Source organism: Lygodium microphyllum, chromosome 27 (assembly GCF_053477565.2).
Source record: "Lygodium microphyllum isolate KBCC chromosome 27, Lygodium_microphyllum_v1.1.10, whole genome shotgun sequence".
Classification (NCBI taxonomy): domain Eukaryota; kingdom Viridiplantae; phylum Streptophyta; class Polypodiopsida; order Schizaeales; family Lygodiaceae; genus Lygodium; species Lygodium microphyllum.
This window is the reverse complement of record NC_141161.1, coordinates 72,183,814-72,203,981: the sequence shown is the minus strand read 5'-3', so window position 1 is coordinate 72,203,981 and position 20,168 is coordinate 72,183,814. Positions and strand designations below refer to the sequence as shown.

Here is a 20,168-nt window from a genome sequence, read left to right as displayed (position 1 = left end):
CGCCGAACAGGTGGCCAGGGGGAAAGAAGAAGTAGATGATGACGGGGGGGAAGAAGTGGATGACGGCGAAGAAGAAGTGAAGAAGAAGATGACGATGATGTTGATGGAGGGGGGAGGCCACATGGCCTACCCCCCCCCCCCCCCCCCCCTTTTGGGCATAACGAGCAGTCCCTGCGGCCCAAATGGACTCCCCACCGCTATGCAAAGCGGACAGGTGGTGGAGACACCACCACCGCCACTCCACTTCCTACCCACCTCTCCCGCTATAACTCCCCCCCCCCCAAAAAATCAAAGGAAAGGGAAAGGCCTAGACACGCTGCACGGGAGAGAGAGAGAGAGAGAGAGAGAGCGAACCTTTTAGAAGGTTCCTTCCTTTCCCCTCCTTAGAGGGTGACCACATGCACTTATCATTTTCCCCTTTCCCACGAGATTATTCACCACCCCGCAAGCTTAATTCCCCTCCCCCCCCGCCCCCCCAACTTCTGGAGTAAGAGACTACTGAAGTCCCTATGGGGATTGCATTTAAAGCAAGGAAGATCGAGAATGGCCCCCAAGTGGAGAATGTCGAGTGCGGGTGGCAATCCCACAATCCGTAACCAAGCCTAGGGCGAGGGTATTACTGCCAATACAACTACAGTACCGGATATAAATAGTATGTTTCTAAGTTGTAGTTGCTTTGATTTCCGCATGGAACACATTAGGGCCATACTATGCTGCACTAGAATAGATCATTCAAAAGGATAAATTTCATCTCAAATATTCGAAGATGGAGTTTGCGAAGTGCATGTATCAAGAGAAGTAAATTACATCTAGATGCTATGCGACAAATTCATACGTAGCATAAAAAGCATATAAGGTTCCAAAGTATTGTCAACTCCCTCTTCTCGCAAATTAGTAGTTATGTTTTCGCCACAATGAAGGTATATGTGATGGCTTGCGCGCCTCATGGATTGCATGGTAAGCAACCTAGTCAAAAAGAAATTCATTTTAGAAACTGTAGATCTTTGCCCAAGCTCTTGCTAATGACAGGAACTGATAGCTCAAATTTGATAGATTGGGATCTTAATGATGTGCATAGTTAGTACAAGCAATGACCATGAGGATTAAAACTAAGATGCCTTGAGATTCGTCTGATAGCTACTACCTTCATCAATCCAATTCGAGGTTAGGCTAGGTACAAACAACAACTCCATGTCTTAAAGGCAAGTGGAGAGCTCAAGGAACAGGAACTCTAAGTCAAAGGAAAGTTCGATACTTTTATACTTGTTGGAAAGAAGGTTGGGTTGTCGATCAATGTAAGTGATCAATAGAACTTACACCTTGCATAGTTGTATGAGACCTTAACATATACCTAGCCGAAGGAAGGGAGTATTAAGTAAAATTTTACATAGTATCGCTCTTAGATCCCAAGGGGAAGAGGGAATATGCAGATGAAAATGTTATTGCATCTATTCTTGTATTGTTTGGAAAAATACATTTGGTTTTGTTGGTTTATCAAACAACATCCTAAATGCTTTTACATTCAATTGATTTGTTGGATTGTCGTTTGGATGATTATTCCAAGTGCTTGTAATTGATGGTAACTTCATGGCAGAGGTCTGTGAATGTTTTCTAAAAGATGATATTAGAGCTGAATGCCTTGTTTGTGCTTGATTCTTAACTGCACTAATTAAGGAAGGATATTTTGCACGGGTGGATCACCTCCATGATCGCACCGCGAATCAACCCAAAAAGGGCACTACTCGATTCATGTGCTGAAGGTCGAGTGGTGAGAAGGCCAACCACGGGATAAATGTTTCACTTCTAGGTAGTTTGCGGGTTAGTGAAGCTCTGGACACCCCTTGCCAAGTTCGGAATGGAGTTAACGACCTCCGCGGCCCCAACGTCTGTGGCGTTGAAAGATCCTATTCTAGATAAAGGATGGAAATTGCGGTGCCATATGATTTGGACCAGTTACTTCTGCAGGGCAAAAGGGACATATAATTTCTCCTGTATGGGTAGGAGGCAAAGATTAACTTGAAGATAAGTTAAGGAACTTGTTTGTCAAAAGGACTACTTGCTATGTTTTCGTGTCAATGCTATAATTACGCAAACAAACCCTATTCCCTAAAAGGCTTAATTAAGAAAGCTGATTTTAAATGTCACACATAAATGTGGTAGGACCTAATTAAATAACTAAAGAATGCCTATTGAGGGAAGCGGGTAGGCGGAACCCCCGACAGATCCCTCCTACCGTAGAGTGGTCCTAGAAAACTGGGAGGCTTCTCACAAGGTTTTACCGACGCTCGACCCTTAGAAATTGTTAGGTTAGAACCCCGATTCATGCCGTTTTAGGGAATTGGAATGAAACTATGCCGTACGGGTAGAGAGTTGAGCGACGCATCCCTCTCGTTTCCCATTCTCTTTGAACCAACTACGGGATGGACCTACTTCGGCTTGGGTATCTCTGCGCAAGTAGGATATTCAAGACCCGACACTAAAATGCCAACTTGGAAGTTCGGGGTGAGCATAATCGATCTCTCTCTCTATATATTGGGTTCAAAACATATGTACTAATTAGTCAAGGTACCTATCTATCCATTAGCTAAATTAGGCAAGCGTGACGTACGTATTAATTAGTCAAGGTCCCTCTCTATCTATTAGCTAAATTAGTCAAGGACAACATCTGTTGTATTGATAAAACTTCAATCTCGACTAGCTTGAAAGATGAAGTGTATGATGGTGCCAAATGTGTCATTCATCCTACATCTCATGATGATGCTGCTGGTTCTAGAAATGATAATGGCGGCCACAATGAATGATGCATTCAGAGGTAACCTTGTCCACTAGGAACCCAAATTTCAAGTCAATCCCAGTGGGTTCAGCCGTGAATGTTCCGTTGCGAGGCGGACTCGAGAAACCCTAGGCGACAAACCCCGTAACATTCCATGGGGATGCTGAGTGGCGTCACTTAGATTCGTCTCTCAATGGACTGCTAAAAACATACCTGGACAATCGATAGGTGGGCACGTTACAGTTGGTATCAAAGCAAAACTTTATAATGATGTGGGAGTAATTAATGTATGGTTCGTAAATATATCCTAAATAATCTAAGTGGTATGGCTTGATTGTCAAGCACCTTTTGTATCCACAAATGCTGACATGCAAGAGAAAAAATTCATTCTCAAGTTGGTTAAGACACCCGAGTTTGGTGGAAAAGGAATAGACGTTGCAATGGAGACGGAGATATGGATTGAGTCGATGAATGATTATTTCTCTGCTGCAGGAATTGCTTCTCTCAATCAAGCAATGATAGCCAAACTTAAGTTAGTTGGCCAGGCTCAAATATGGTGAAAGCAATGGTGCAAAGATTAAGGTATTTCTAAAGCCGCTATCACATGGGTTCAGCTGAAAGATGTTGTACGCGGACGATACCTTCCGCCAACCTACCAGACTTTGAGGATGAATGAATTCTTCGAGTTAAAGCAGCTAGAATTAACCCTGGAAGCTTACTCCTCGAACTTTGTAATCCTACTAAAATACGCCCACCTATGGATATTGCACAACAAGTATCCAAGTTTTGCCATGGCCTGAACACTCCTCTGAACCACCATCTTGAAGCAATGCGTCCAGCAGACTTGCAAAAGATGCATTACTTCAAGCAAAGCCAATCATGCAAGAACTCAAATCTGGCAATTGTGACAAAGATGATTCCCGAGATCAGCACAAGAGATGCCGCACGTGCGGAGAGATAGAGCACATTCGTAAGAGATGTCCCAACCGTCGATGCTTCCACTGCAATGAGCTAGAGCACATCCAAGCAGATTGTCCTTACTTAAGTCTTAAGTCCAAAAGATATTAAGCCTCCAAGGAAACGAAGCTACACAAGCGCAATCTTTGGATATATAGAGGAAACAGATGAAGACGAAGACCTAGAACCCACTATACCTCTTTAGGATGATTAGAAATCCTAGAAATTTTATCGACATGTAATACAACTTGTATTGGAATAAACCTTACTTTTGTAACTACAATTAACCCAAGTAATATGAGTTGCATTAATTTTGAGCCTAGAACTTATAAATGATCAAAGATACTTTAGCAAGAATGGCAATTATAACTTGCAATGAATTTCTCTTAAGTTGTTTCTTCTCAACTAAAATATATTGGGTCTTGCCAGAATGTGGAAGCTTGGGAGTATTCTTTAGTATTACAAGCAAAGCCGATTGCCCATGGATCTCAGTCCAGATCTAAAGAGAGAACAATTTGGAAACAGAGTTTCCGAGATAAAGGACCACTTCAGTCCGCTAAAAGGATCCTAGGACAATTTGGTCTAAAGAAGAAAATCCTGCCAAAGACAACCAAGAACCTTGTGACTCCAAGTGATAAAGTTTCGCGTTGTTTCTATTGCAAGAAGTTAGGTCATTTCAAAAGGGAATGCCCAAAGCACCCTAAAAACCGATGTCCATAGTGCCACAACAATGGACATATCCACGTCAATTGTCCCAACAGGACTCAAAGAAAACTTGAATTTACAAGGAATGAAGTTGTGCAAGCTTCAGCGATCTAGAACCTACCAAGAAATTATCAGATACCTGGGAAAAACCTAGAAGATATTCATGAGATGTAACTACAATAAACTTTTCACTTGTAATCCAAACTCAGATATATCAAATACAATAAGCTATTGTTTTACAAGACCGTATACTTATAAGTGATCAAAGTATCGCAACGAATGCGTGATGGGTCTGTTAGAGATCAGGTCATAGCCTGATCAGGGGCAGCAGGCTGGTGCAGTCGGACTGCCAAGTGGCAGTCCGACCTGCAGCAGCCAGTCGGCTGCATTTAATGCAGCCGCCTGGCCATTTCTGGCGCCCTATTTCCCCCGGTTTTTTTTGGCTATTTATACCTGGCACATTCAGCAGTCTGGCACACTTCTCTGCTCGCAGATTACAGACCGGTGACACGCGCAGATTCCGTCTCTCTTCGCAGATTTCAGACAGCAGACAGTGCAGACTGCAGCGGACTTCGAGGTGGACAGCAGGTTGCATCGTCGAGGTGGAGACACGCAGTCCAGCGCACTGCGCCCGTGTATATATCTGCATATCTTTGTATTCAGCATTCTTTATACAGCAGATCTTCATCCTCCACTGTCTCTTTCTCTCTCTTCTCTCTCTGCGTTCTCTCTCTCTCAGTCCTACGCTTCTGCACCGCTGCAATCTGACATGGTATCAGAGCAGTGTTTGAGGGCTGACTGAGCACAGAATCAACCTGAAGAGGAGTTTCCATCGCGACACAAATTTGCGTTTTTTGCGTTTAAGGGCAGACAGGAGGGCTGCGCCTTGGAACAAGGCTGAAACGAGTGTGGGCGCACAGGAAAGGAGTATAGGTGGTGGATTTGCTGCTGTTTACTGCTGTTTGACGCGGAGGAAGTTTGAGTTTTCAGCCTACAAGTGCAGGTTTTGCTTTTTCTCCGCCTCCGGCGGGTGAAGAAGGTTCAGGACGCGGAAGAGCCTTAGCAGGCTGAGTTTTCCCAGTCAGAGGGGGCTGCTTTTGCGTTTGTGAAGGCATTGCAGGTGAAGATGTCTACAGAGATTGACTTGGAGTTCCAGGCGATTATGGACCGGAAGGTGCCTGTCTTACCGGCTCTTCCTACAGATCAGAAGCTCGACGGCGACAACTACCGCATTTGGCGCATCATGATGTTGGCCATTCTTGAGTCCTATGATTTGGCGGAGTTGGTACAGGAGGAGATTGACCGGCCCTCGGTAAGAGATGAGTCCAAACTCTCTTCCGATGCTCGTGCGGAGTTGGCCAAGGCCCAGTCTCATTGGGACAAACTAAATGCCAGGATTCGATCCTTTCTCTTTCTATCATGTACTACAGCCGTGATCGCTCACATCGAGCACTTGACGGTGGCTCGGGAGATATGGCTGGAGCTTGATCAGATGTACAATCGGATGACCCTAATGAAGCGGGTTTCTTTGGAGGTACAGATGCGGACCTTGTCCGTAAATAAGTCTTCTTCGCTACGGGAGCACATTAACAAGCCAAGGCAGCTACAGATGCAGGTTCAGAATGCGGGGAAGCCGATTTCCTCCGAAGACATGGTGATCACACTATTGTCCCAGTTGCCGCCACGATTCGGTATATTTTACTTTGCCCTTATTGCTTCGGGGCGAGAGTCTACTCTTCGGTGGGAAGAGTTGGTTCCTATGGTCTTGGACCAAGAGGAACAGTTAAAGGGACAGAATGCTTCCAAGTCGGAGGCACTGACAGGTCAAGCCTCTCAGAAGAAGGGGAAGGACCAAAAGAAGAAGAAGGGGGATAAGTCCAAGAAGGACAAGGAGGACAAGGACAAAGACTCCACATGCCATATTTGTGGAAAGACCGGCCATTGGAAGAAGGATTGCCCTGACAAAGACACGAAGGACACCAAGGATTCTGGAGCGGTGGCTGCACCCTCATCAGCTGCATTTCTACATCTAGCTGTCATTGAGGACACTTCACCGAATGCTTCTGATGCTGCGATGACGGCTCCCCAAGCTCGAGAGTGGATTGTTGATAGTGGTGCCTCACGGCACATGACTCCTTCATCAGATGGTGTTGCCCAGTTGCGACCCTCGCGTGGGCAGATTCTCATTGGAGACAGCTCTTCAGTTTCTGTTGCAGGTCGGGGTAAGATGCAGCTTATTCCGGATGGACGAGGTGATACCCATACCTCACAGGTTTTGCATGTACCAGGATTAGGGTACCATCTCCTTTCAGTTCATAAGATTTGCTCCCTTGGTCTTCTAGTGGAGTTTGACAATACTACGATGCGAGTCCTTGATCGTGGATCGAGGAAGGTTCTCTCATCCGGATATGAGGAGAACGGCATTTATAAACTGAAGTCTTCCACCGTCCTCTCTACTCTTCTTCTTACCTCTCAGTCACAGTCAGAGTTATGGCATGCTCGGTTTGGTCACCTGAACTATGACTATCTTCGGAGGGCGTCACAAGGACAGCTTGTTCGAGGGTTGCCGGATATAGTGGTGAGCCAGCAGCCATGTGTCTCCTGCATACGCGGGAAACAGCATAGGGATGCCATTCCCCACACAGCTTCGCGGCGGTCTACTTCACCGATGGAGCTAGTATCTACGGATCTATGTGGCCCTATGAGGAATGAGTCCCTGCGTGGGAGCTCATACTTCATGCTGATCGTGGATGACTACAGCAGGATGACATGGGCCTACTTTTTGGCACTAAAGTCAGAAGCTTTCTCGCACTTCAAGGATTGGCTTCTCTTTGAGGAGAACCGATCAGGCCGGAAGTTGAAGACCTTGCGATCCGACAAGGGAGGTGAATTTGTTTCTAATGAGTTTGCTCGGTTTTGTGCAGATAGAGGAATTCACCAGGAGTTTGCCAATACCAACACTCCTCAAGAAAATGGTATTCTTGAACGGAAGAACCGCAGTGTGATCGAGATGGCGCGCACCATGATGGAGCACCGACAGACCCCTCAGGTTCTGTGGGCCGAGGCTGTGGCTACTGCAGTCCACATCCTTAATCGATCCCCTACTTCGGACGTGGAAGGGATGACCCCATTTGAGGCTTATTTTGGGACGAAGCCAGATATTTCTTACTTTCGGGTCTTTGGGTGTGATGCCTATGTTCACATCCCCAAGGCTCACCGTGATAAATTTGAAGCAGCTTCCCGAAAACAGGTATTTGTTGGCTACAGCTCCCAGTCCCAAGGCTACCGACTGTATGATCCCATCAAGCGGAATGTGTACACTAGCCGTGATGTGCGGTTTGTGGAGGTTCCGGCTACTTCAACGGGTGAGGAGCATCCCGTTCTTGGAGATCCAAGGGACAGTTGGGCTCCTTCGACAGTTCCACTGGAGCCCGTGCCTTTTGATTATGATTCTGTTTCTGACACAGAGTCTACTGTTCCACCGGACACCTCTGAGGAGTTACCACCGGTGGATATTCCAGAGTCTTCTGTTGATGGAGAAAGACGAGGGGAGGTTCGGCCTCCTCCTCGCTGGGCCCGTGACACACTCCGTGATTCAGGGATCGAGGGGGTTCCTGAGGAGTGGGGACCGCAGGATGGTCCGCAGCGGTCACAAAGGCACCAGGCACATTCTACGGAGCTTGTTTGCTCCAACTATTGTTTAATGACCCGTGTTATGCAGGATCGAGAGCCCACCCCCGTGAAGGAGGCTTTACAGTCCGCACCATGGAAGAAAGCTATGGAAGCCGAGTTGGAGGCTATTGAGAGGAACGGCACTTGGTCACTCGTGCCTCGCCCCCCGAAGAAGAAGGTGATTGGAGTCAAGTGGGTCTTCAAGACCAAATACCTAAGCGATGGTACTTTGGACAAGCACAAGGCTCGCCTTGTTGCTAAAGGTTTTGCACAGCGCCCAGGGATTGACTGTCATGACACTTTTGCCCCCACAGCTCGTATGGCGACCATTAGAGCTGTTCTTGCTTTGGCTGGCCATAGGAGATGGCCTGTTTACCAGTTGGATGTGAAGTCGGCCTTCCTCAATGGTGATTTAAAGAAGGAGATCTATGTTGAGCAGCCTCCTGGCTTTGGATCTTCCGATGGGAAAGTCTACAGGTTGAGGAAGGCCTTGTATGGCCTCAAGCAGGCTCCGCGTGCGTGGAACGAGAAGATTGATTCGTTCCTCCAATCTCCGTTGGGATATCGGCGGTCCAAGGCCGATCCGCAGCTGTATGTACACACTTCCGAGGATGGTTGTGTGATGTTTGTCTTATATGTTGATGATTTGATTGTCACAGGTGATGCTGCACAGCAGGTCCAAGAGACGAAGTCAGCTTTACATCGGACGTTCGAGATGACGGACTTGGGTCTACTCCACTTCTTTTTGGGCCATGAGATTTATCAGTCTCAGAGGGGGATCTTTATCTCTCAACAGAGATATGTACAAGAGCTCTTGGTGTCTTTTGAGATGGAGGATTGTCGGGCTCTATCTACTCCTATGGATCCGAACTGGAAGGCCACTTCCCATTCAGCTTCTCCTTTGGCGGATGCGTCCCGCTATCGACAGTTGATTGGGTCCTTGATTTGGCTTCTCAACACGAGGGTTGATCTATGTTTTGTTGTTGGGCTCTTGGCAGGGTTCATGAGTGAACCTAAGACGGTGCATTGGCAGGCTGCTCAGAGGATACTTCGGTATTTGAGGGGGACGTCTGATTTAGGGATTCATTACCCCGCAGGGACAGATGGGTCAGATCTTGTACTTGCAGGTTGGAGCGACTCGGATTGGGCCGGTGATGTGGACCACAGGCAGTCTACTACAGGTTACCGTTTTACTTTGGGTGCAGGTGTTATTTCATGGAGTAGCAAGAAGCAGCCCACGGTAGCCCTTTCGTCTACTGAGGCGGAGTATCGGGCCGCATCTTCCACCACATGCGAGGTTGTGTGGCTTCGGAGATTATTGGAGGAGCTTGGGTGCCCCCAGACTCGTCCTACATTGCTGCGATGTGACAATGAGAGTTGCATTGCCCTGGCAAGGAACCCTGTTTTTCATGCCCGGACGAAGCACATCGAGATCCAGTACCACTTCATCCGCGAAAAGCTTCTGGATGAGACCATCACTGTGGAGTATTGCAAGACAGAGGACAATCTTGCGGATTTGTTTACGAAGGCGCTTCCTCAGCTCTACTTCGGAGACATTCCAGATCCCTCAGGCTTCTGCCCTGCCCACGCTCTGAGATGGGGTGTTAGAGATCAGGTCATAGCCTGATCAGGGGCAGCAGGCTGGTGCAGTCGGACTGGCAGTCGGACTGCACAGTCGCGCAGATTCCATCTCTGTTCGCAGATTTCAGACAGCAGACAGTCCAGACTGCAGCGGACTTCGAGGTGGACAGCAGGTTGCATCGTCGAGGTGGAGACACGCAGTCCAGCGCACTGCGCCCGTGTATATATCTGCATATCTTTGTATTCAGCATTCTTTATACAGCAGATCTTCATCGTCCACTGTCTCTTCTCTCTCTGCGTTCTCTCTCTCTCAGTCCTACGCTTCCGCACCGCTGCACTCTGACAGGGTCCTACCCCACAGGTTCTAGAATGAAATCCCCAGTTCCTTTCGAGATGCGGACATCTTGAGTTCTCTAAGGGGGAGAGGATGTAATACATCTCCCCACCCCCTTCGCATAGGAACCCCCTCCCCCCTATAATTTTAATTAAAATTAGTTGATATTTCTTTTTTCTTCCTCCCCTCCTGTCGTCGCCGAACAGGTGGTGGGGAGGGAAGGAAGAAGTAGATGATGACGGGGGGGAAGAAGAAGTGGATGACGACGAAGAAAAAGCGGAGAAAAAGATGACGATGATGTTGATGGAGGGGGAGGCCACGTGGCCTACCCCCCTCCCCCCCATCAAAGAAAAGGGAAAGGCCTGGACACGCTACACAGCAGAGAGAGAGAGAGAAAGAAAGAAAGAAAGATATATTAACATCTACATAAGGCCAATGTGGCCTATGAGACAAAATCCAAAGTACATCCATGTCTAATGTCATCCCATTAGTAAGGTAAAGATAACATTACAAATAAGTGGATGGCCTATGAAACAATACTGAAAATAACTATACAATGGGACTATACTAAGGTTGAACCATGTGTAGTATTGTTCTATCGATAGAAAAGAAAAAGGAAAGGAAAGGAGAACCAGATCTAATAGAACCATGTACAAAAGTGTGGTGGAGACTATGGGCTATAGCTGATCTCAAGATCTGCACATGATCTCAGCTGTGATGCGGTCCCTAGCTGCTTCATTGATATGCCTGGTGGTGAGTCTTCAGTGTCTCGTGATAATGGCTCTAATCCGACTGTGGTGTGGCCTCCTCGGACATGGTCCTAGTAGACGGGGTCGACGTGCTCGACGAAGGGAAATGGCTCTCTCCAATGTGACTCCACGGTGTGGCTGGCAAGGTGGCTCTATCTCTGCTAAGCTGGTAGTGTCAATAGGGTCGGCTCTGTAGAAGAAGCATGTCATTGCTCTCTATGTGTGTCCCTCTGGGTGAGCTGGTCTCTTGTCTCGCAGTAGTGCAATTCGGCGCCTCTCGAGCTCTAGGAGGAAAAGACCTAGGCATCTCTGGTCCTCGTACTCCATGACGCGACAAAGGGGTCCAAATCCATCACGGAAGAGGCAATGATATCGTCCTCGTATGTCATAGTATACTGTGCATCTACATATATAGTGCTCCTCCATCTCAAGCTCTCGACCACAAAGCTGGCAAGTCCTATCCTCTGCTTGGGTATTTGTCCATCTGCGTGTCTCCATTTGAAGCCTATGTGAGGAGGTGCGAATCTATTCGATAGCAACCCGTACGCTATGGGAGAGATGGGTGTCCATATGTGCTGGTCGAATAGTGAAACCATCATCAAAGAGGCACAAGAAATGACTCCTGTAGAACTCCATCCTCAATCCTAGAGGGAGTGGTGGATGGATCCATGTTCTTGCTGTCTCAATCCTCAAGATATCAGCTCTGATCACCTGGTTCAACTCTGATCGGCTGAGAGAAAGTGTAGGGCAATCAAGGCTATAATCCAAAGGTGGAAGACGGTCAATATCCAAACCATGTAGAATCATCCAAACAGCCATCTGTGAAAACCAATAGTTCTTCTCGCCTCTTGCTGCTAGTTGTCTAGATGAGATTAGTGTCAATCTAGAGTATCTATACCGTGGAAGTTCCCATAGTTTGTGCCAAAAGGTCACTGCCCTGAAGACTACCTCCGCAACTATAGGTGTTGCCCCTAGCTCTACTCTGACAATGGGATGTGGGGTGGAGGGCTTACTCCTAAGCATGTGTGCTATCATAATGATCAATGGCCTTTCCATGCTATCCCAACCATCATAATAATCCCTCTCTACTCCAATCTAATCAATGAGTAGGCTAAGATGCCTGTGGTACAAGCTGCAACTACATACATCTGCTCCATATAGTAATGTAGGTGTGACTAGGGTGTCAAACAACCAGAGTTTCGTGCAGGACTCCCGAAACTGTATGTGGGCACATTGACTCTCGAGTGCCCCTAGTGCTGCGTATCCACGTGCCAAACGTGCCTCTGATGCCCCTCTCAACGAAAAACATGGGTCAGAGAAGGTGACTCCCAAATAGACATATTCCTTCATATGCTCTAGTATGTCTCCCCCAAATGTGAACCGGTACATAGATCTAGTCACCCATGCTGCTGAAGTATTGAAAACCATGGTTTTGGTCTTCCCAAGGTTCACTGTAAGGTCTTTATCTCTACAGAAGATGTGCAAAGCATCTAGATGGCACTACAATCCCTTCGGTAAATCTGCAATGAAAACAATATCATCTGCATACAATAATATCGGTATCAGCACCCCTGCAAGGCTGATTCCAGCTCCTCCTCCTAAGTCTATATAATCAAACACTTCATCTATGTATAGACCAAACAATGTGGGTGAAAGTGGACATCCTTGTTTCACTCCTATGGTACTATAAATCCTCTCTGATAGTCCCCTAGGTGCTCGTACATGACCTGTCACCGCCTCATATAATGCATAGATACCCCATCATATACCCTCTGGTACTCCAATGTCCTGCAATCTCTGCATGATGCGTGTACAAGGCACTGTATCAAAAGCTTTGTGAAAGTCTACAAAGCAACAATAGATCCTCTTGTCTCGGGCTCAACACTCCTCAATAATGGCTCTTAAGTGTAAGAATATGGTCCAGCGTGGTATATCCTTGTCTGAAACCTGCCTATCCTTGTGCTCTCTTGCCTTGCATTTCAGCCCACTCACTGAGTTCATGATCCAATATAGATCCATATATCTTGGCCAAAGTATGACGGATCATGATAGTCCTGTAGTTGCTAGGAATCAGGGGATCACCACTTTTAAATAGTGGAATTATAGTATTGTCTAACCAACTCATAGGGAACCCTTCACATACTACTCTATTGAACATATGTACTAATATGGGTGCTAATATATCACAAGCATGTGAGAACTATTCTGCTACTAGTCCATCTTCATCCTGTGCCCTCCCATTTTGTAATCTATAAATTACATCCCTCACCATTTTCCATGTGAAGAAAGATCATTGTGTTGGCCTACAAGCTTGTGGGGGCTGCATAGGTGGCTGTCGTGGCAGGTCATACAGCTGTCTCCCATAGTCAAGCCAAGCATCTGGCGATGTAATCTGTATGGGGGGGGCTGTCTTTCATGAAACATCTTCCATGCACTCTTGCTATCCCGCCCCAAAAATAGCTGATATATCTTTGCTTCTGCTTTCACTAAGTAGTCTCGTTTCTTCTTCCGCACAAGGCATTTGAAGAACGCCTTTGCTTAGCGATGTGTTTGAGTGCCTAGCTCTGCTTCTCTCTGTAAGCGAGCTCGGGTGACTCTACACTCATCATCATACCAGCTATTTTGGGGAGTAGTAGATTGTGTGGGTCTACATCAAGGCAAGGTGTGTGGGAATGTATACATGACTAATCTATGTATGGCCTCTGCTAAATCCCTTGTACATTCTTCCAACAATCTACTCAAGTCCAATATATGTAAACTGGTCTGCGGAGAACCACTGTAGATGTGTGAGTTGTCTTCTGTAAAGTAGTACTTGGGATGTTTAGGGAGGCATGGTGTTTCATGTTTCATATGTACCCAAGAGAGCATGAATGTCAAAATTGCATAATCTACTACTATGCCAATTGGTCTCTTAGATATCTTAAAGTTTTGGATGTCTCGTATCAATGCCGGTGAGCCTATCAAGTAGTCCATAATACTTGCCTCTCCTTTGTGATTCCAACATGTCAAATTGTCAGATCCTAGCCATTGTGGCAAACCATTAAAGAGGGCTAGTCTATGTGCACTTCCCAAAGTCAATAGGTGTGTCCCATAGGTACTCACTTCTTTATCTTGAGCTCTCCTGCCAAGGCCTATTCCATCTATGTCGATCTCTTTGAACATGGCATTATCATGCATATAAAAGTCACTCTATCCATCTCCAGTGCGTGCATTGAAATCTCCTACTAATAATATGTCCCCAATGCTAGCATATCTCATGATATCCTCATAAAGTACATCAAAGGGAGATGCAACTTGTGTGGCATAGGTAGAATTTGCAGGAAGAAAGTAGTATATTACGATGAATATATCCCATGGTCTTCCTGCATGTATCCTAATCCATAAATATCGTGCATCATCATCTCTTTTCATTACTTACACTATCCCTTTGAGGTCTTCTCGGTATAGTATGGCCACACCTCCAGAACCCCTAGTGCTTCATGTTTTCTAGCTACTGGACAAAATGCACTTTCCCACTTGTATCCCCGCACGTCTAACTAGTAGTCAGCTACCTTTACATTGGTGTGTTTCTGTGTACATTGCTATATCTATGTTTCGGAAGCTATCTTCAAAGTAACCAGCATCCAAGCGTAGGGCTCCATTACAATTCCATATTAACATCCGAAGTGTCTCATAGGCTTCATACCGTCATGAAGTCCTTTTGTCAGTGATGATGACTCGTCCATCCCTATAAACAGCCCACTTTCCCTCTTTCCAAGCCTGCAATACCTTGGGCATGTGTTCTCTACGATGCGCTATTTGTACTAGGGTAAGGTCCTCGTACAAATAAATATTCTCACCCTTGAGGGCTCTCCTCTTGGAGAGAAAGGCCTTTTTTTTCTCTATGTCCCCAAACTAAGCGAAGAATTAGAGCCTTGGACTTAAGAGTCCTCTTTCCCCACTCTCCAAGCACTGACGACAGGTACGTTTGAAGCCCCAATTTTTTCAGCAAGTGTCTTAGCATCTTCGTGTGGGCTGCTCTTCTCCTCCCATCCTACTACCCGTACATGTAAAACCCTAGCCCGTCTCCTAGCCTCTTCTTCCAAGGTAGCATTCATTACTTCAGTCTTGTTCACTGATGTTCCCTTATTCTTTTTTACTACCTCAATCCATGGGCTGGCTTCTTCTATCTGCTTCTATGTTGTCTTTGCCACTTCTACCCATGAGTGAACCAATTCTTCCCCCCAGTTCTAAGATTTCAGATTTGTAGGTATCTACCACTTTTAGCATTTCAGGTTTCAGCGTGTGCATTTCGGACAGCATTTGTGCATGTAAGTCATTCTTAATCTTTATCTGCATGTCTTGAATTTCTGTCCTCTAATTTACTATCAGTTCGGCTTTGACCTACTCTCGTATTTCTTTCTCCAATTCTTGTCTCATAATTCATAGTTCAGAGTGAATCATGAGATGAATTTCTTCGTATTTCTTTTCATTCATGGTGCGTGAGGTCTTTCCATGCCTGTTAGATGCTGGGGAGACGGACCCTACAGCCATACGTCTTGTACCGTGTGTTCTTAGAAGGGGTGTTGAACATTGCTTCCATGGACAATTGTGTTAGTTCTTGATCAGATTCGTCTCCCAGATATTCATTTTTCACGGTTTGATGCTTGCATTTGTCTACATTATTCATCTCTCACACACTCTGTGCAAAGCCACTCAGCTTGTACTTTGCACTGTCAAATCAAAGCAATTTCTGTCATTCCTACAAATTTCCAGGGTTTTCCTAAACCCTCAGTAAATTTTTGCAAACCTCTTCAGGATGATTAGAAATCCTAGAAATTTTATCGACATGTAATACAACTTGTATTGGAATAAACCTTACTTTTGTAACTACAGTTAACCCAAGTAATATGAGTTCATCAATTTTGAGCTTAGAACTTGTAAGTGATCAAAGATACTTTAGCAAGAATGACAGTTATAACTTGCAATGAATTTCTCTTAAGTTGTTTCTTCTCAACTAAAATATATTGGGTCTTGCCAGAATGTGGAAGCTTGGGAGTATTCTTTAGTATTACAAGCAAAGCCGATTGCCCATGGATCTCAGTCCAGATCTAAAGAGAGAACAATTTGGAAACAGAGTTTCCGAGATAAATGACCACTTCGGTCCGCTAAAAGAATCCTAGGACAATTTGGTCTAAAGAAGAAAATCCTGCCAAAGACAACCAAGAACCTTGTGACTCCAAGTGATAAAGTTCCACGTTGTTTCTATTGCAAGGAGTTAGGTCATTTCAAAAGGGAATGTCCAAAGCACCCTAAAAACCAATGTTCCTAGTGCCACAACAATGGACATATCCACGTCAATTGTCCCAACATGACTCAAAGAGAACTTGAATTTACAAGGAATGAAGTTTTACAAGCTTCAACGATCCAAAAGCTACCAAGAAATTATCAAATACCTAGGAAAAACCTAGAATTTATGAGATGTAACTACAATAAACTTTTCACTAGTAATCCAAACTCAGATATATCAAATACAATAAGCTATTGTTTTACAAGACCGTATGCTTATGAGTGATCAGAGTGTTGCAACAAATGCGTGATGGGTCCTACCCCACAGGTTCCAGAATGAAATCCCCAATTCCTTTCAAGATGAGGACATCTCGAGTTCTCTAAGCGGGAGAGAATGTAATACACCTCCCTACCCCCTTCGCATAGGAACCCCCTCCCCCCTATAATTTTTATTAAAATTGGTTGATTTTTTTTTTCTTCCTCCCCTCTTGTTGTCGCCGAATAGGTGGAGGGGGGGGGGGGGGGGGGGAAAGAAGAAGTAGATGATGACAAGGGGAAGAAAAAGTGGATGACAGCGAAGAAGAAGTAAAGAAAAAGATGACGATGATGTTGATGGAGGGAGAGGCCACATGGTCTACCACCCCTCCCCTCCCTTGGGCATAACAACCAGTCCCTGCGGCCCAAATGAGCTCCCCGCCACCATGCAAAACAGACGGGTGGTGGAGACACCACCACCACCACCACTCCACTTCCTTCCCACCTCTCTCGCTATAAATCCTCCCTCCCATCAAAGAAAAGGGAAAGGCCTGGATGCGCTGCACGACAGAAAGAGAGAGAGAGAGAGAAAAAAAAAACCTTCCAAAAGGTTTCTTCCTTTCCCCTCCTTAGAGGGTGACCACATGCACTTATCCTTTTTCCCTTTCCCGCAAGATTATTCACCACCCCGCAAGCTTAATCCCCCCCTCCCCCTCTTCTTGAGTAAGAGGGTCTTGAAGTCCCTGCGGGAGTTGCATTTAAAGCGAGGAAGATCGAGAATGGCCCCCAAGTGAAGAATATTGAGTACGGGTGGCAATCCCAAAGTCCACAACGAAGCCTCGGGCGAGGGTATTACCGCCAATACAACTTCGATACCAGATATAAATAGTACATTTCTAAGTTGTAGTTGCTTGCTTTGATTTCCGCATGGGACACATTAGGGCTATACTATGCCGCACAAGAATAGGTCATTGAAAAGTATGAATTTCATCTCAAATATTCGAAGATGGAGTTTGCGACGAGCATGTATCAAGAGAAGTAAATTGCATGTAGATGCTATGTGACAAATTCATACGTAGCATGAAAAGTATATGAGCTTCCAAAGTATTATCAACTCCCTCTTCTTGCAAATTAGTAGTTATGTTTTCACCAAAATGAAGGTATATGTCGCAGCTTGCACGCCTCGTGGATTGCATGGTAAGCAACAACCTAGTCAAAAAGAAATTCATTTTAGAAACTCTAAATCTTTGCCCAAGCTCTTGCTAATGACACGAACTGATAGCTCAAGTTTGATAGATTGAGATCTTGATGATGTACATAGTTAGTACAAGCAGTGACCATAAGGATTAAAACTAAGATGCCTTGAGATCCGTCTGATAACTACTACCTTCATCAATCCAACTCGGGGTTAGACTGGGTACAAACAACTCCTCCACGCCTCAAGGGTCAATCAATGTAAGTGATCAATGGAACTCAAACCTCGCATAGTTGTATGAGACCTTAATATATGCTCTAGCCGAAGGAAAGGAGAGTTAAGTAAAATTTTGCATAGTATCCCTCTTAGATCCCAAGGGGGAGAGAGCATATGCAGATGAAAATGTTATCGCGTCTATTCTTGCATTGTTTGGAAAAATACATTTGGTTTTGTTGGTTGATCAAACAACATCCTAAATGCTTTTACATTCAACTGATTTGTTGGATTGTCGTTTGATGATTATTCCAAGTGCTTGTGATTGATGGTAAATTCATGACAAAAGTCTGTGATGACAAGCTGCCATGGGGATAAAGGAATGTTTTCTAAAAGATAATATTAGGACTGAATGCCTTATTTGTGTTTGATTCTTAACTGAACTAATTAAGGAAGGATATTTTGCATGGGTGGATCACCTCCATGATCGCACCACGAATCAACCAGAAAATGGCACTACTCGATTCATGGACTGAAGGTCGAGTGGTGAGAAGGCCAACCACGAGATTAATGTTTCACTCCTAGGCAGCTTGCGGGTTAAGTATAGCTTTGGACACCCCTTGCCAAGTCCGGAATGGAGTTAACGACCTCCGCGGCCCCAACGTCTGTGGCGTTGGAAAATCCTACTCTAGATAAAGAATGGAAATTATGGTTTAGACCAACTACTTTTGCAGGGCAGAAGGGACATATAATTTCTCCTGTATGGGCAAGAGGCAAAAGTTAACATGAAGATAAGTTAAGGAAATTGTTTGTCAAAAGGACTACTTGCTTTGTTTTCGTGTCAATACTATGAGTTACGCGAATAAACCCTATTCCCCAAAAGGCTTAATTAAGAAAGCTGATTTTAAATGTCACACATAAATGTAGTGAGACCTAATTAAATAACTAAAGAACGCCTATTGGGGGAAGTGGATGGATGGAACCCCCAACGGATCCGTCCTACAACAGGCTGGTCCAAGAAAATTGGGAGACGCCCGACCCTTAGAAATTGTTAGGTTAGAATCCCAATTCATGCCGTTTTAGGGAACCGGAATGGGACTATGCCCTATGTGTAGAGAGGTTGAGCAACGCATCACTCTCGTTTCCCATTCTCTTTGAACCAAGTGCGGCATGGAGCTGCTTCAGCTTGGGTATCTCTGCACAAAGTAGGATATCCAAGACCTGACGCTAGAATGTTGTCAAGGGACCTTGTCCACTAGGAACCCAAATTTCAGGTCAATCCCAATGGGTTCAGCCGCGAGCGTTCCATTGCGAGGCAGACTCGAGAAACCCTAAGCAATGAACCCCGTAACATTCCATAGGAGTGCCGGGCAGTGTTGCTTAGATTCGTCTCTCAGTGGACCGCTAAAAACGTGCCTGGATAACCGATAGGCAGGCACTTTACAGTACGCTTATGAATGCCATTTGCCCCAAAGATCAAATAAATTTGTTTTGAATAAGGACACTTAAAATGCTGTTTTTGAGATGCTATTGTCCAAGAAACATCTGAACTTTCAATGCAGAACAGTGATTCTTTTGGTGGCTCAGTTGTTTAGAAGTCAGACTAGTTTCCAAAAAACATTTGCTAAGTGAAGAATATTTGTTATGCAAGTTAACTGACTGGGTAGATGCAGGTCTGTACTACTGTTGATGTGGTCATAAGGATGGCTCCACAGAATCTGGTGATTGAGCTAAGTGTTGAAGAAGTATGCACTGGTCTACCCTTGGCCCAGGAATCTCAGTGGTAAAACCACAATTTGTATTTTGTTTAACAATAGCTTGGGATCATTCTAGTGGATATGAAGGTTATAATAAATGTAGCTAAAGTTACTATGACTGATCTAGCAGCCATGAAGATACACTTAAATGGCTATGAGGTTTGGAACAGTGGTCTGCATGAGTCCACTCGACCTGAATGTATTTTAGTTCCGTAGAGTATGCTTAGGGAAAGTACCAAGTGCAGTAAGAAGATGGCTAATGAGGTCTGGGATATTGACTAAAAGAAATTGGAGAAAGTTGGGAGTGCCTGCTTGGGATTAAACGTTCACTGTCTATCAAATATCTTCACAATGTGGCCGTATCAAAAGCCATTAAACATTACAACCTGAAAAGCTATGCATTACAACTCCGGTCCATTTAAATTCTTGTATGACATGTCAAGCTCACTTATACAGTGTAGTTTAACAGCCTACATTGGGATGGCCAACAAATTGTAGTTAAATGGGTAGAAAGAAGTAGGTTGTTAACCAGTAACAAGGCCATGATCCTCATTCCAGATCCAAGGGTAGATCATCTGAACCTAGTGACTGCACCTGCAATCATTAATGTTGTGAAGAACCCTGTGTTTTCTACTTCTCATGATACTTCAAGAAGATTATCTCCAATCTGTTGTCTGCGCTATCTAGAAAAGCTTCAGGAGATATCTAC

General features: G+C 45.1%; 1 protein-coding gene across 3 annotated transcripts in view; it reads right to left on the bottom strand.

Moving 5' to 3' along the window:
- LOC148012462 (pyruvate kinase isozyme G, chloroplastic-like) overlaps nt 1–20,168 on the bottom strand; it is an 89,763-nt gene that overhangs the window by 37,169 nt on the left and 32,426 nt on the right. The gene's annotated exons all lie outside the window — the stretch shown is intronic.